Source organism: Epinephelus lanceolatus, chromosome 11 (genome assembly GCF_041903045.1).
Source record: "Epinephelus lanceolatus isolate andai-2023 chromosome 11, ASM4190304v1, whole genome shotgun sequence".
Lineage (NCBI taxonomy): Eukaryota > Metazoa > Chordata > Actinopteri > Perciformes > Serranidae > Epinephelus > Epinephelus lanceolatus.
The window spans coordinates 798,545-816,497 of record NC_135744.1 but is presented as its reverse complement, the minus strand read 5'-3'; the positions used below and the strand labels follow the sequence as shown (position 1 = coordinate 816,497).

Genomic DNA, 17,953 nt, shown 5'->3' with positions numbered 1-17,953 from the left:
TTCAATACTGGGTGTTTTGAAATTTATGAAAGGCCTGTTCTTTTCAACAGAATGCACACACACTGTACAAAACTGTGTGTGCAGAGGACAGTATTAGAGGTTTGGACACTGTGAGACTGGCGTAGACATCATAGTGGTCCTCTTCATGCCTGACCTTTAAAAACTGTAATGTTATCACATGTCATAAGCAGGCCTGCTGAAAACCATCTGCTGAAGGCACTGCAGTGGCTCCCTAACACCAAAAAAAGAGAGAGAGAAAAAAAACAAGACAACACTAGCTGGAGTGGCCAAGCACTGATTCTGACTGTTTTACTGCTCAGCATGTCTCACCTTCTCTCACACGGACGGACGGACGGACGCACGCACGCACAAACGCACGCACGCACACACACACAGAAAGACAGACGGCATCATACACCCCCTCAGAGGCTGTTGTTGAGCGACATGAGCCATGAGCAGTCGCCTCAATTAGTGTTAAGGGGCTTTTGCACAGAGACATGAAGTTCTGGGGCTAAGAATAACATTAAACAGGTCTGCCGGGTGGCAGTGGCAGAGCTTGGGAGCTGTGGCACTGAGGAGAGCAGGGTGTGTGTACTAACCAAAGTCTTGCTGCTAATCCGATCCCCCGCCATGTTTAGCCCCACTTTGGGATATTATGTTTTTTAGAGTGACACCTTGGCTAATAGTGCTGGTTTTACACAGAGCGAAACCAATATGATTGCTATTAGTCATGACCAGTATAGGAAAAGAAAAAAAAGACAAACTCAATGAATGTTGTGTTTATTTGCTGAGAAATCACTCCCATCTAAAAATAAAGTTTTCCTATGGGGGAGATGGGTGTGTTGAAATATTAAAAGGCCCCCTATAGACAATAGCAAAATGTAATCAGGGTTCCAACAGTTTCATGGACAAAAAACTTTTAACTTTTTAAGGACCCATAATTTCTTTTTTTTTTTCTCTTTTTGCTGTACTTGGGTATTTTCAAACATATCAGATTCAAACTCTATTCAAATATAATTTCAGTTATCTGGCATGGAGGGACAGATGGAATGCTAGGAGAAAATGAGAAAACATGTGGTGGTGCATACTAGAACTACATTATGTTACCACCTTCAGAAAATAAATTTGCAGTCTTGTTACATTCAGAGATGCACTATAATATCAGCATGTCATCAGTATTGGCCAATATTGGCTTTAAAATTAGTCAGAATCAGTCAACATGCTTTTTCGTACTCCACACAATGAATGAATACTACATTCATTGAAAAGTATTATATTTCATGTCTCCATATGCTGTTGTGCCATCATGATAAGAGTATGCATGCATAATATAATGTCAATTCCACTACAGAAGAGACTTGATGATCACTAAAATTAGGTGAGAAAAAGTGTATATATTGATATGGATTGATTTTGTTCGATGTTGATACAGAACAAAACAGAGAAGCAGAGATAAAAATAAGTAATAGTTAGTTATAATAGAACAGAGAGAGGAAGCGGACAGAGGAGCAGTTTTGTGTATCTTATTTTCACAGATTTGAAACCAAAGGCCATGTATGTTGGATTTTGGTTGATCATTGGCAGCAGTTTCATGTTGCCAATAAACTTCACCGCACCAATTCTGTCACATATATATATATCAGTTACCGTTACCAAACGGTGCGTTACTCCGTTATTTTTGGTTCCCTTTCACTAAAACATTTCAGCCCTAAACAATGAAAGATAGTCAAGTCAGATAAAGGTATATGCACAATTCTTACCAGAGCATCTTAATGAAACACGTCTCTCACCCTCTCTGAAGTCACTGTCGACCTGCTGGCCTCACCACAGTGCTGTAACGTTACATTAAGCGGTAGTGCTTCTGTAGAGTTTTAGTCCCGGTAACGTTATATCCAGTGACGTGATATCCATTGTTATCCCGAGGAAGCATTTGTTGTGGACAGACAATGTCTGCGGTGGCAACATACTCGACACCATCATGTAGCTCTTCAAATGTTCTCTTTAGCTAATTTTCCATATTTGTATCCAAGTAACGTAGTTGTAAAACGTTTAGCTGCCTGACAGCGAGTGACTCCACTGTCAAGACGGTTGCATGTTTCCTATACCGTTCAATTGTTTTGTCAAGTTGTATTTAAACTAACTAAAAAGTTACTTTTAAAAGTAACTGAGTTACTAACCGAGTTACTTTTTAATGAAGTAACAAGTTACAGTAACTAGTTACTATTTTTCAGTAACTAGCACAACAGTGTACATATATATATATATATATATATATATATATATATATATATATACATATATACATATATATACATACATACATACATTCATACAGACAGACAGACAGACAGACAGATAGACAGATAGATAGATAGATACACACACACACACACACACCCACACATACATTTATAAACAAATATGCGAGGACTGACTCGGATGATATGACTTGGATAGAAATGTGCTGGTGTTTTAAGGGAATGATTAAATGAGTTAGGTTTGCAGTGTGTGGATAAAGCTGGTGTATGTAAAGAACATTTATGGTGTTTAATGAATTTAATGTGGTTTTGAGCAGAAAATGATGGCTAATTGTGTGATTCGGTTGTGTTGCTGTGTTAAAAGAAAAAGTATCTTAAGTGTAGCTAAACACTTGTTAGCAACTGTAAAAAACAAAAACATAAACTAAATAAAAGTGTTTTTGGTCCAAAGCTCATGAGGGCTCTGCAAAGAGGTCATTGCAACTGAATAAGCATTTGTATTGCTTATTTAAAACCACAGTTGAACTTGGTATAGTAAATAATCTGACCTGAATAAATTCGAGCAAATCTGGGAGAAAGCGGCCTATATTTAGAAAATAGCAACCCCTGTGTCAGAGAAAGAGAAATGTAAATAGATCCTTTACTTTTAATCGTGTGTGGCTTGTGCTTTGAGCTTGTCAGGTCTGACTGCAGTAATCAAACGCTATTACTGGAGACTGAGAGAAGAGAGGAACTTATAGAAGGTGGCAGTGCTTCAGAGACTCCTGTGCAACTGTAAGGCTTACGTGTGCCTGTGTTATTTGAAGTGTGGAGCTGAGGAGTTAGGAAAGACCTCAGTGCTCAGCTTGGGGCGTATAATCTATGGGTCATTTGCAGCTTTTCTCTCCAGTATGACAAGCCGTTTACAAGACATAGCCTCTGCTGCTGACCCAGTTCTGAGTGGCTGCGTCTCGCGACAAGGCCCTGCCTCCCCATCAGGCCCTGCTACTTGTCTAACCGACGATAACACCACCACCCTCTGCCTCCGTGAACTGTGGGAAAAAAATAGGTCGCCCTGACCCACTTTTCTTCTTTCTTTTTTTCTCTCCTCCCCAACATCGTGCAAGGAGTTCTGCACAGTATGATCGAAGGAGACAGTAAAAGCGAGAGAAAGAGAGAGAGGGAAACAAAGGAAGAGAAGAAGTTAAAATGGCAGACTAAGAAACTTCTTTGTGATGAGTCCCTGCATTTCAGTGATGCGTTCCTCTGGCCTTTGGAATAAAGGCAACCCTTATCAGCTGGCCTGCTGTATGTGTGGTTAAAACAGGAATGTCCTGATCAAGGTTTTTTTCTTTCTCCAATACATCCCAGTTCCCATCCAATACTTCAGTTTTCCTCTATAGGTAGAAAATGGAAGATGCAGCTGCACACTGCACACTTCAAGTACTTCATAATCATTAAAATAAATCCAAAGTAGGCTTTAGCCCCTGTTTAACAGTTGAAATGCTGTGCACTGTATTAAGAAAAGAATCCCTGCATCCAAGCTGTTCCCTGGTGTTTATTTATCGATTTATTTATTCATTACAAGATAACAAGGTATATAATAACAAACCCTGTCTTTAATATTTTTTTCTTCGATGGAATTTCTCTCTCCTTTAACAGAGCATTCTATAGTGTTTGTTGCTAATGTTAGTTATTTGTTGCCTTGCCTGAGTTAAGGCGGATTTATAGTTTTTTGCTGGCTCTACGCTGTAGCCTAAGCAAGTGGCCTACGCCACTGTGAGCATTTATACTACACTACTACACTCGCCAGTTACACCTCCAAAATGCTAGTCGGTTGTGGGGTTTACTGTGAAGTGCTGAAAAGTCTGATTGATTCAGAACACACCTACAACCAGGGTCCAAAACTAACTTTTTCACTTACCAGCCAGGCTGGCTGGTAAGTGAAATTTTTTTACCAGCCAAGCGGATATTTTACCAGCCAACCAAATAAAAATTGCTTTTAAGTGTTTGCTATCAGTATTATTTAGCATGTCATTTGGGTCTTGTATGCGATTCTCAATCAATATTTTAAATAGTGTGCACTAATATTAGTAATAATGTATGCTAAAATATGAATAACTGTTTCAACAGTTAAGTGTAATATTTGGGTTAATAAATTCTGTAGTATTCTTAAAACAGTGCAAAAAGAATCTTTCATTAAGGAATTTTACATGAATCACTGACTTCAGTCCCCTTTGGACAGTTGAGACATAAGATTTTAGCTCGACCAGACTGCAACAGCAGGGTCTGCCCTATATAAACATGAATGTCTGACCAGTGGTGGACAAAGTATTCAACGACATGACTTGAGTGAAAGTAAAGATACTCTTGGTCAAATATTACTCCAATACAAGTGATAGCTGTTCAGTCTTTTTTTTTTTACTTAAGTGAAACTGCACCAACTGATTAACATACAAGTAAAGAACAGTCCCTTCATAAGTAAAGAACAGTCCCTAAAGTGCGGTGAGGTTTGTGGATGGTTACCTGCCACAAAGAGAGAAATGTGAACGGCTCGTTTCTCCTCTGACACAACACATAGCTGTGTGCTCGGCTGTTCAGGTACGTTTGGGCAGCGATCGCAGCGCACCGAAATTCTCGCGCGAGCCCGTTCACATCAGACGCGCATTTCTCCACACCGGTTGACAAGCCGTTCTGCTCCCAGCTGTTGTCTCCGTCACATTTGGGGCTGTTTTTCCATCATGGGTAACTGCCCGGCTTGACACATTTGCTCGCGGCTCGCGCAGAAAATAGACCATAGGCCGAAACGATCACTGCAGGGCAGCTCCACGGTCGGTGTGGATGACACAAACGGTTAACATGGGTGCCGAAAGGAAACTGGCTTTGCTTCTCGGCGCTTCGAGGCTATTCACAGCGCTTCCGCGGGCGGTGTGGCCATGGTGTTACGTGACCAAAGATCGTCTCTGCCTGAAATTTACATTACTCTGCCAGGAAACCAGCCGATACCAGCACCATTCTACAGTAACAAAAAATGCATTTTTCGCTGGTTAAAAAAAAAAAAAACTCGCCAGAGTGGCAAGTCTTAAAAATTTACCAGCCAGAGACAAAATCTACCCGTAATTGGCGAGTGGCGAGTGTTAGTTTTGGACCCTGCCTACAACACACATTAAATGTGTAATAGTGACATTATCAAACACAAGTACAAAATTCAGCTCCAATATAACAAGGATCACAGACAAAATACTCATCTTTTGCTTGACACGTTTTCCCTACAATTACAACATGCTAACATTTAGCTTAGGCCTTTGACATTTTACACTGTATAATGGGACTTACACAAGCTGCATTTTTTGTGCCCTCAAATCTGTTGTTGTCTGTTGTTTTCAATGTAGATGCACGGCAGACGCACTCATACGCTTGATTAACACTGTTGCGATGCGCACGTATTCTTGAGTGCCTATTTTTTTAGGGTGTGACGGCTGTGCCCTGAGATGAATAGAGTTAACAACCACAGCCGACATATATCTTTCCCTTCTTCCATAAATATCAGTCTGTGATCAATATGAAGGAGTTGATCATTTTAGTGCAGGACTACCCAGAGCTTTACATCTGTCCTACGGATAATACTTTAGGCCCAATAGGCACAAGAGTTGCACAGAGTGCCTGACTTTGACTTTTTCCAGGCACTTAAAGACGTGGCATGTGTACGACCTAGGCTTGGGCAGTATCACGATATACCAGGATATTAAGAAATCCTGGCGTTATAGATGAAATCCTTCAACAGTGGACCAATTAACTGCATGACTAACAGCAGTAACCAAGTCAGGCTAGATGAGTTTTATTTTGTTTCTGTTGAGTTTGAATAAAGTGTGAGTTAACGAGGCAATTATGCCAGTCTCAGTTCCGTGACAAAGAGAAACGAGAACCCAAAGAGTGTGCAGTTGTATTTCTCTGTTTAATAAGGAAAAAATGTGGAATGTAGAATATTACTTGTCTTATCATTGTGTGAGTTTCTACTGTATATTTATCCGTTTGAAAAAGTTGAAAGAGCTTGTGGAAAGCAGCGTAATCACGCATACCGTCATATACCGTATACCCCCATGAAATTTCAAGAATGTATGGAGGTACCACCCAAGCCTATTAAGCCACTTAAATTAACTTACTGCCTGTTTTTCTTCTTCTCATGCAAAGCCAAGCACAATGGAAACATTTATCAAAGGTAATGTTACAAAATTCAGCTCTATTATAACTCACAAGGTTTACCGACAAAACAACTGTCTTGTACTAGACGTTTTCCCCACATATATGGCATGCTAACGTCATTAGCATAAGCCTATGACAGTTTACATTGCATAAATTAGCCTAAAGTGGCTAGTGGACTGTCCTCTACTCTCATGAAGCCAAGACAAATCACACACAGGACTTAAAATGCTATTTTGTTAGGGCTTTATTGCCTTCACAATGTATTGTTTCTTATCTGTGAAATAAGTTTCTTTGTTACCACTGAGGGAAATGGTTTTTACCTTACATGTTTGTTGGATAACAAATCAAAAGCTTTGCTCGGGTTCGGCCCACTTCACATGCTGCTGTGTTGTGCTATGGCCTATTGAAGTGCTAGAATTTGTTATCTACGTGACAACGCCTGAACGCAACACAGGCTCTGCTCTACTGAGTGTGTGTACAGTGCCATCAGGAAAATGCAGCCCAAGCCATGCTCTAGTGTGCTCACCTGTGTGTGTGTGTGTGTGTGTGTGTGTGTATGTGCGCATCAGGGCCGAACTCTGCCGTGTGTGATATGTCGTGTAAATAAGTTAAATAACATATTTACTGCAAAGTTTAAATGTAAAGTCTACACCAATGCCCCAGATTATCAAAATGACATAAAAACTTAATGTTCACTTGAAACAAAAACTCATCTCTTGAGAGCTTGACATCATTATTTATGTTAAGTCAACAAAAATCTAAAAATTTCACTAAAGTCTATATTAGTGTACGGCCAAGAAACAACACTATCATTGTACACTAGTGTTGCACGGTATATCGGTACTAAAATAGTACCGCGGTACTAGAGTATTCCAAACGGTACTATACTGCATTTGAAAAATACCAGTACTTTGAAATTGATTCAATTCATTAATTTAGTTAATTTATTTTACTCATTTATGCACACATACGCCTTTCTTGTTCCTATTGGAGCACAGATTGTGCAAGTGGTGTGTATGAAAACACCTGTATCAACATTCGCAGCAGGCGCACGTGAAAAAAGACAAGAGAAAGTCTGCCTCGCAAAGGGAGACAACACGAGACAACACCAACTTGGTGGAACATTTGAGTTACCAAACCATGACGTCCGTACCGAGGTACTAACTGAACCATGATTTTTTTGGTACCGTTACACCCCTACTATTTATTGTTCTAAAGGTTTGTATCCAAAAGGACTTTTCCATAGGAAAAGTACAGAAGAGTATCGAAAAGTATCGAAATTTATATTGGTACCGAAACAAAGATTTTGGTATCGTGACAACACTATTGTACACTTAACATATTGTGGCGTGTTGGAGCTAAATGGGTGGTGTTTTCCAGCATGCCATGAGACAATGTGTTTAAGGCCATAAACTGAAGACAACTGTGTTTAAATGTGTTCTAAATCACTTTTTTTTACCCATTATGCAGTGATAAATGTTTATGTATTTCACAATGGTTCTAATAGGTTACAGTAAATGTTGTGGTAAAAGACATTTTGCACCATGAGTTAAGTCGTATACACAGTTAGGGACCGCCCACATTTATTTTGTGTCTGGTATACTCAAAACTTTTATGTTATTGTAGTAAAGTAAAAGTTTTGAGTGCAAGTTGTTTCCAAAAATATTTAAGTTGAGTAAACAAATGACATACATACATACTTATATACACATGGAGTGGAGGAGAGACAGACAACTGCTGCACTTGTTGCTTTGTATGAACACTTGAAGTAACAACTGACGTGACAATGACAGCCAGTCAGTGACAGCTGAAATAAAACAAAGGATCGGATTGGGCTCTTTATAGCTCAGTATAGCTGATCCCGATCAGTTAAGAGTGCCCTGATCGGACCCAACACAGATCTTAAGATTGGACAAGGACTTCCCTTGCTATCCCCCCGCCGCCTTCATACAATAACTGCTCTACAGGCATCCAACCCACCTCCCATTATCTCATGTCCCACTTAGAATGTTACATGGAATCCTCTGCCTTATTTTAACACAGACATACAAACTGCTTTTTGCAGTCATTTATCACCCTTGACAGTATGATATGTCATCCAACCAGAAAAATGATGAGCCTTTCTTGGCTATAGAAGATATTATGGGACTAGCTGGACTGGGAGCTGGCCCTAATGCCTGGTAGCATGAGACTGACCCCCACCAATGCCTCTGTATAGGTAAGAACAGCTCATGATATATGTCAGATCAAGCACGGTGCTCTCATGCAAACCCTTTCCTCATAAGGCTGTGCTCACTCATGAATTGCTTTTGTAATCCCTCCATACATTAACCATAGCTCTCCTTGACAGGCATGTTCCTCTTATAACAGCTGAGAGTTTCATATATTTACAAAACAGATAGTTTATTCTGCAGCACCAGCTCTATCCTTGTTGGATTCCTATTGAAGACATTGTGAAATACCCAATCAATGCACACCTTTGACAGCTAGTTTAAATATTAATGCACCAGATCCACCAAATCATCAATCATCATTCACTGGTGCCTCTGTGTCGCTTAGCAACTATTGTTTAGCGCCTGCTCAAAAGCTTTATTTTTCAGAGTGAGAGTGACATTTAATTATCAGCCTTTAAAAACCTTTTACCTTTAAAGAGACTTAACAAACTGAATAATTCTACTTTAGCTATAGTGTGATACCTCTTTTTTTAAGGCAGCAGTAAGCTATTTACTATGCATCACAGTGATTTTATACATCTTAGCCCTTCTGAAACCACACAGCATGACTGGTGCATACATTTTTTTTTATATTTGATTACACAAAGCTCTTACAAATAGACAGTCAAAAAGCTCTCTGAACATGAGCATGCCTTATATACCACCCTAGTGTCACACAGTTTGCCTGCACAAGAACATTAGTCTCACCAGATGCTAGCCACTACATGTGTTTGCATGTGTACTCATTTGCATCAGCCACAGTTTGACTCTCTACTTAAAAGAAAAACAGAGGAGGAGGGTTGACCTGCCGCTAAACTCTCACCAGCCCTGTGCTAAGCCCCTGCGTGCTAATGGTGACCTAGTGCACACAGACATGTTGGTGCCTCAGAGACGAGTCATGACGCTGCTGCTCCACTTTTTTCCGCTGCCAGACACACTGCAAAAATGCTGGAACTGTGCTCTATCTTATTTTTATGCATTAAGCACAGCAAATTTGATCAAAGACAGAGAGAAAATGATCACTGGAGAAAGTTGAACAGGGTGTCATGTCTCTTTACTTGGCTGGGGGTGGTGGAGGTTCTCATTCCAGTTAGGGGGGAGTGTAGGTCAAGCCCTGTCTCCTCATAAGCACCAAGGTCAACACAGAATGGAAGGGAAGGTGGCTTAGAGAGAAAGAGGCCTTGGATAAACCACATTTGTCTGGCCTGAGTGCCAACACCAGCCCCAGACGTGTAAACATAGTTACACAAGCACACAAGCACACAGCTCCTCTGTGTTAGCCCTAGGAGTGTATGTGTGCGTGTGTGTGTGGGTGTATGTGTGAGCAAAAAAAGAAAAGATCTCACGTGTTATACAAGCTTTACTGTAGCTTCCATAGCCGTTTTAAAACCCAAACAAGGCTCAAAATAAAATGACAAATGAGTTAGCGACACTTGTGTTGTGCTGCTCTCTTTGGACATAACACAGTTATACAAAAGAAGCACCTCTGACTGGCTGAAGCTGAAAATCATCATCCACATTACACAAGCAACAGGTTTCTGGAGGCTCCTTTATGTGAGAGCTAAAGATGTATCCAGACGGACATCAAATTATGTCTGATTTTAAATGTCAAATCCTAGCAGACGATTCCCTTTATTTTAGCTGTCTAACAAGACAGTTCACATAATAAAGAAAGCTTATGAATTGCTGGGATCACAGGGGGAGAGCACTGTGCAAATGAGACCAGGATTTAGAGTCCAATTCCCACTGGGGCCATCTATGATATAAAAAAAAGTCTAACAAGTGCTAAATAAAAATGTCAGTATTTATACCAAAGCAAAAAAGTAAGACACTCTCAAGCTAAAAGTGTGAAAATGACAATGGGACCTGGTTAGGGAAAGCTGAATAAAGCAAAGCACAGAGATATCAAACCTGGTACAGAGTGCTCAGACTGGGTCCAGGGTTCATTCATTTGATTTTAGCAGAAGGTTGCATAATACATAATGAATTATGAAGGGTTGAAGTGAAGGAGTCTGAATACTTTCTGAATGCACTGCATCTGGATCACTTCACTCTCAACTACTAACGGCCTATTTCCACCAGATGCGTGTTGGTTGCGTCTCCGCTCCGGCACGGCTGCGGAGCCAATAGGATTCAATCCTAGTCAATGTGTGTGTTGCCACCGGCTGCGGCTGTGCTGCATTCCGGCTCCGTCTCAGCTCCGGCACACCGGAGCCCTTCGGAACAGATACGCAGGACTTCTATTTTTGCCGGACGCTGGAGCACAAGGCAGCAATTCAGCACAGAGCAGATCGTGCAGGGCAGGAAGTCGTGCACAGAAACAAAATAAAACATCCAGTTAATTTTCAAAATAAAATACACAGTGTTCACGGCAGATCATATTTCCCTGTACTACACCTTAAAAACTACATAATGGGCAGAGGCAGGCCTGAAGTCAACAGGTCAGAGGTTTTCAGATGTCATTTCACCCCGTTGACACCATGGATGAGGAGATATTAATCATGACAGTGCACCGAAATGTCTACCGGCGGAGCTGCACCGCTCCGCACAGCAAATGCAGCCGGTGGGTATTGACGGACGGCGGAGCACGCAGTGGATAACCAGCGCTGCTGTTCCGCAACGGACATGCATCCAGTGGAAATCCAGCGTAAGACCACTGCAAACATCCTTGTTGCCTTTAGCAGCTAATGGCAACAATGCCTCACTCCTGCAGCACATGATCAGTTTGTTTTATTAAAGCTGTAGACTATGGTATGTCTTTGCCTGTTTTCCAGTAATGCTACAGTGAAGTGAGAAGCACAGCACCTGAGAGATACTGACATTTGGCTCCACAGAGAGCAAAGAAAGAGTGCATTTTTGTTAAAACAAGACTGGAAATTAGTCTTTGCTTCTTCATATAGTTGCCCAAGACACCATGTGCAACATTTCATGTCAGGCATAGTATAACATTCATATCAGGGGCTAGTTTAAGAAATCATCAGATTAAGTTTCTTATTTTTATCTCAAGCTCACAGTAGTTGCACTGATGACATTTTCATCACTTAAAAAAATGCCATTTAATATTGCTGGATTATATTAATTCTATTCCATTTTTATGGTACATTACATCGTGTCATTTTGATATTACATTTCAGTTGTGGATTATAAAAGTAAGATTCCCTAAATAGTAAATTGTTACCCTGATTTTTGCTGCTGAATGCAAATGCCTGAAGTTAACTGTTCTTATGTCCAAGTGGGTGAGTCTGAGCTGTAGGGTGCGACTACAAGAAAACACAAGTAAATAAAGTAATAAAACAGGATTCAAGTTCATTGACCACATCAAATCGTTCTTAGTCTTGAGTCATCAAATACTGCCATTTGCGCAGTGATTTACACGAGACACCAGTAAGAAAAGCAATCCATTTGCGGCAGTATGATACACTGCTGAGCGGTGTCAGCTTGAAACACCCTCAGAAAAGAACGTAACCTGAGGAGTTACAAAGTTCCTATAGGGCAGGCAGGAGGGGAGGTGGATGAGTCCAACAAACACCAGACTTTACCTGGGAGGCCACTGCTTTCTAGGGATGCACATTTATATCGGTTCATCATCGGTGTTGGCCAATACCAGCTTTAAAATTAGTCAGTCAACATGTTTTTTCTTATTTTGCACAATGAATATTACATAGATTTAAAAGTACTGTATTTTATGTCTCAATCTGCTTGTGGGCCATCATGATAAGAGTATGAATGCATGATATTATGTTAATTCCACTACAGAAGAGACGAGATGATCACTAAAATTAGGAGGGGATAAAGTGGATATATCAATATTGGTTATCTGTCAAATAAGTTGTTATGTATCAGCATATCAGCATATCGGATATTGGCAAAAAAAAATCCAATTTTGTGCATCCCTAAACCATGTGCTTTGGCTGGACAAGGAAATAAATGTAAAAAAGAGGTGTTTTACTAAGCGGTATAACGATCCATCGATCTAGATCAATATATTGATTTAATGATCAACAATCCAATATCATCGATGCAAAGTGACAACATCGATCCATATCGTCATCTTTAGCATAGGCTCTTACTCTGAAAATCTATGTCACTGTCAAACAGGGGCAGGCAGATGGCAAGCAGCCAAGAGAAAGATGATGAGGATAACATTATTTACTCAGGAATAAATCAGCGTGTGGAAATGTTTTGGATTTCAGAGAAAATACAGGACAACAGACAGAGCACATGGCGTATGTAAACAATGTTGTTTCGAGATAAAACACAACATAACATTACGTGCCTGGACGAGCCTCTCACTCCACTAAATTCTTGCTTTAGCAACATTAGCTGCTCTGTTTTAACAATGTCAGGCTGAAAAAACGTGCATGCAGGCTGAAATTCAACCGTGCTGTTCTGTCGGAAGATGCAGTGACTTAAACCACCGGTGAGTAAGAAAAATAATAATGTTGCATGTAAATGGTTAAGCTATGAGTAGAGGAAAAATGCCCGCTAGCGGCAAGGCTAATTTAAGCAATGTAAGCATGCTAAAGCTAATTTCTTGACAGTTTTAACTGAGCTGAATGTTATAGTTTTGTGGAATGATCTTGTTTTTAATCAATGTTTTATGGCTGTTTAAAAAAAGTTTCCCTTCAGGGTTTTAAGCCAGTTATTCCTGAAGTTTTATGAAAAAGATGATGGTTTGGGTTAAAATGAAAAGAGTTCTTCCAGAAAGGTCTCTCTAACGGAAAGCCCTGAACTATAACTTATTTCATCTCATTTGCTGTTTGATTTGTGTTAGTGGAGTTAGTTTAAAGAGAACTTTACTGTACTTATCATTTATGTGTTGTTTATATGTTTTATGGCCAAAGGTAAAAAGGAAAGGGGAAAGCTTCCTCTGTAACTGCCTGTGTTAAATGGGCATTTAACATCACCTAATTGCAGACTTTATTGCAGACCCCTGAACTGTATCAAATAGAAATCATATCGTGGCAGACTTAGTAATATTGGAAAATATTGTATCGTCTAAAGAATCAAAGAATTGATATTGTATCATGATGAAACTGGTGATTTACACCCCTAGTTTTGCTGCCGTTTTAATTAAAAAAAAAAAAAAAAAAGGCTGTATGCCTCAAATTAATCTATAATCAGAAACTATTAATTTCCTGCGAAAAGGGAAGTGTATTTTGAAAAGAAACAACGCATATAACAGTCAACAACAGACGCACCCAGGATACCTATCACGTCATATGTAGATATCAACATTCAATCACAAGTGGCGATATGTTCGGAGTGAGAATATACTGACTACATCAATATTTGAAATGACACTTGGCCATCATCTCAGAAATAAAGTTCAAATTGAAACAAAGGCAGCATACCAGAATGGAAACCTCTCGCACTGGAATTTAAGGAATAGATAAAAGCAGTCTGCTTTTCTGTCAAAGCTATATGGAAACACAGCATCAAAATAGGCTGTAATTAGTCATATAGGACCTGATGGAAACAGTGCTTCCCTCTGATTGTCCAATGCTACTACTATGAGACAAATCAGTTTACAATATTCTGAAAAAGTCAGAAGTAAATGACTTGATGAAGAAAGACTGGCTTCTGGCTGACAAGTGTTATTGCATGTTTTAACAAAGTGGGCCAGGATCCTGATTTACCCAGCCATATGGTAAATATATTCCATGGGCAGAAATGTTAACGTACTAGCATAAAAATACTCTGAAGCAGAGACAGTAGCGTGCTCTAAAGTGAGACAGTGAGCCAGCATGGGGCAGCTGTAGGGAGTGAGTGAAGGCAACTGCAATAACACAAATCCTAGCAGCCAGCTCACTCTGGATATGAATCACTCTAGACATGAAATGACCTTTCGCTGACATATGCTGGTATCAGTGATTGAGAATTGAGAGGATGACTAAACCTGCTTGGTTCGTCACCGCAGTCAAACAGGGTGGAAACTTGTGGCCAGCCCTTCCAAACTTCAGACAAGGGCAGGGATAGTTGGAACCACACTGCCCTTTCTGACATGACCTTAACCCTGTTTGACCTTCAAGTGTTTACCCAATTGAATGACAACCCCTGAAGGTGCATGCATGCCTGTGGCTCATCCTTGTAGACATACAAGGTCAGGAGAGAGGATGGGGTGAGGCTGGGTGAAGGGTGTCACATGATTAGATCTTCATCTGGAGAGTTCCTTAAAAAGCCTGCTCAGCAATAAGGTCAAGGCCATGCTCTGGCCTTAATGCCACAGGAAAAGAGACAAGTCTGTGACTGTGTGTTAGAATTGGGTGGTATCCAAATTTTGTTACTGTTAAACCTTCCCCACATTTTCCCGGGGTATATGGTATAATCATGACTAATAAAAAATCACTTTGAAGGGCTCAGGGGGAGTCGCCAAAATGTCAGCTTGCGCCTATACCGTTCAGAAACAAAACAGCAAACACTGCATAGGCCTAAGAATACTGAAAAAATAACAACAAAACATGTACAAAATTAACAACTTTTATCAACAAATGCCAAAATGCAGCAATCAAACAGAATGAAATAACAACAAATTGTCTTTGGGCTACAGTCCACTTCCAGTACAGTAATCGACACAAATCAATTAAATTAAAACACAGCCCTACAGCATTCAATACTTATAGGCTTATCAAATAATAAAAAAGTAACAATAAATAACAAAGGCAGTAACAAAAATGTCCTGAGACCGCAACGGGTACTGTCCGTTGGTTTATTTTTGGAACCTATCAACATAAATCAAATAAATTAAAAGCAAGCTCTACTGCATCCAGTACTAGGGCTTATCAAATAAGAAAAACAGAACAATAAATAAAAAAGCATGACTGAAAATGGGCATATATAATCCTATCCTGAAAACACAACAGAAAATACTGTTCGCTGGTTTATTTTTAGAGCCTACCTTTAGTTTGAAAAGTTCACCCTCTCCAAGTCTGAACGTTTCTGTCCGTTAGAACAGGCTACTCCTCATTGAAAATGAAATAAAAACAAACTATAATGATAATTATAGCAGCATCCTATGCTTCAAAACTATTCAAGTTTTTTTTTGCCAGAAAAAACAGCATGTTTACTTTTTCCAGCTGGAGCAGGGCACGTATTGGATTGACAACCCGCGGTGCTGAATAGGCGCTCTGATGGAGAGCTCGTCGCACAAATGCACAAGTACTTTCAGGCAACCCTCGACATCAGAGGAAAACGCCTGGCTCCATCACATTACCACCAGAGAAGGGGGTCTTCGTCTCCCTGAATAACAGGCTGGCGACAACAAGCAGTTATTTCTGCTCCTGCTCGCTCTTGTATGGTGCTGACTGGACCTGCCACCACATCGGCTTTTCTTTGAAGGAGACTGCCCAGAGTCATCTTTTTATGGGTGTTTTGGGTTGTGCTTCTCCTTCCTTCACTCTGATGGCCACTGGACCTGCTGCTGATGCTGCTTGCAGAAGTTATGAAGTTGTGTTTTTTTTGGAACCAACTCGCTTGATGCGCGGCTTGCCATCTTTTCTTCTCTTTCACACGAGCTGTCACGTGACGACGTCACATCCACAAACTTTATCAAATGTCATCTCCCGAATCAACAGTAAAGAGAAACATTATAGCCTCCTATTAGTTTTAAATTGTAATAGTATTAAATTGAAAACTCAACCACACATAGGCTACATAGGTGCTGGACAAGCACTCATTATATAGGCATTAAATAAATTATATTTAATATTATATTAGGCTCCTATAGGGCTATATGCGCAGCAGATTTTTTTTTAAAATGACGGTAATGAAACTGATACCGTTGATATTTTTAGATACCGTGGGGATACCTTATTATCGTATTATCGCCCAACCCTACTGTGTGTGTATGGAAGAGTGCACAAAGAAAGATGAAACAGAAGAGGGGTGACTGCGTACTCCTCTACATGTTCAGCAGTCCTGGGTCCTTGATAACTTGAAAACACAAGCTATGATTCTATTAGCTGTATTAATCTTCCTGCTTAGTGGACACTTTTATTCAAAGTCACTTACGCCATTATCACTCTTGCACATCTCTTTCCATTTCTACAGCTGGATATTTACTGGAGGAATCCAGGTTAATTGCCTTTGCTGAAGGGCAGAGGGTGAGCAGAGTATGAGCCAGCAATCTTCTGGTCACGGGTCCATTTTCCTAAAGTAATAGGTCATATGGCTGCCTCAAGTCATCAGCCTAGTCCTCTCCATCTCCTCTCAAATGGCCTCTCTACTACTGGGCGCCTTTAACAGTTATGAGAAAGCTGCACATCTGAGCAACAGTATTTAGGTCTGTTTACCCAGCTCTAGTGAGGACACACTGAATAACGCAACCTCACTAATGGATTTACAAGTTGGCTGGAGGTTCACAAAAGGACAGCATGTTTCAGAAATTCAAGAGTCCACTTACAGTGAAAGAGGGGGACTGGGGTTATGCCAAACGTCGTCGGTCATTGCTTTGCAGTGTGGGAGTGCATTCATTTTTAAAATTTAGAGATGTGCTACTTATTTAACCATGTCCTTTTAAAAGATGTTTATTAAAAGTGCCAATAGTCATTTATGTATTCATTGACAAATATAAAATGGAGTGCAGGGTATCTGCAATGTCAAAGCCATTACAAGGTTGATCTTTATGCACCTTAGAAGACAGACTCTTTTGGCCGACAACAAATTATCTAGCTTGGTATAAAATAGAAAAATGTAGGTATTTCCACAGGGATTCAGTGACATTCCTCTATTGGAAACCAGGATAATGTGCTGAAGATCTATGTGAACTCACATAGCTCCGACTCTCCGTGGCCACACACACAGGTCCCTTGTTGCCCAGCAACAATTCAGCTCATCACTTGAAGCCAAACAGTTATGCAATTACAGTTCAGGCCAAAAGGATTTGGGGTGTGCAGCACATAACACCATTCAGCAAGTTATATCCAACCTCTTTAAACTGTGGGTCTGAATCAATGAGGACGTGGAGAAACCACAGCCCAAACCTTACCTAAATACTGACAGTAGAATGATGCACTATGAACTCTCAAATGTTGCTGTGCTGGTGGCATAAAAAGTAACTCTATACATTTATACTGTTATACATTTTGCAATGTATAAGGCTCTAGGCTGTGACCAAAACGGTTACATATGTGACCATTTTATGTGAGCGTGGAAATTAAAATTTCACATGGTGGCATTCATGTGAGTGCATGATGAAGACTTAAGTTTTTAACATTGACAAAGTGGCAGCTGACTCAAATGGGTCTAACTTTGGACTGGCAAGTCCATGTTACATGTGTCTGCTGTATGAAATGTCTGTAC

At 40.2% G+C, this 17,953-nt stretch overlaps 1 protein-coding gene across 4 annotated transcripts in view; it reads right to left on the bottom strand.

Moving 5' to 3' along the window:
* nrip1b (nuclear receptor interacting protein 1b) overlaps positions 1 to 17,953 on the bottom strand; it is a 76,328-nt gene that overhangs the window by 44,747 nt on the left and 13,628 nt on the right. The window lies entirely within an intron of this gene.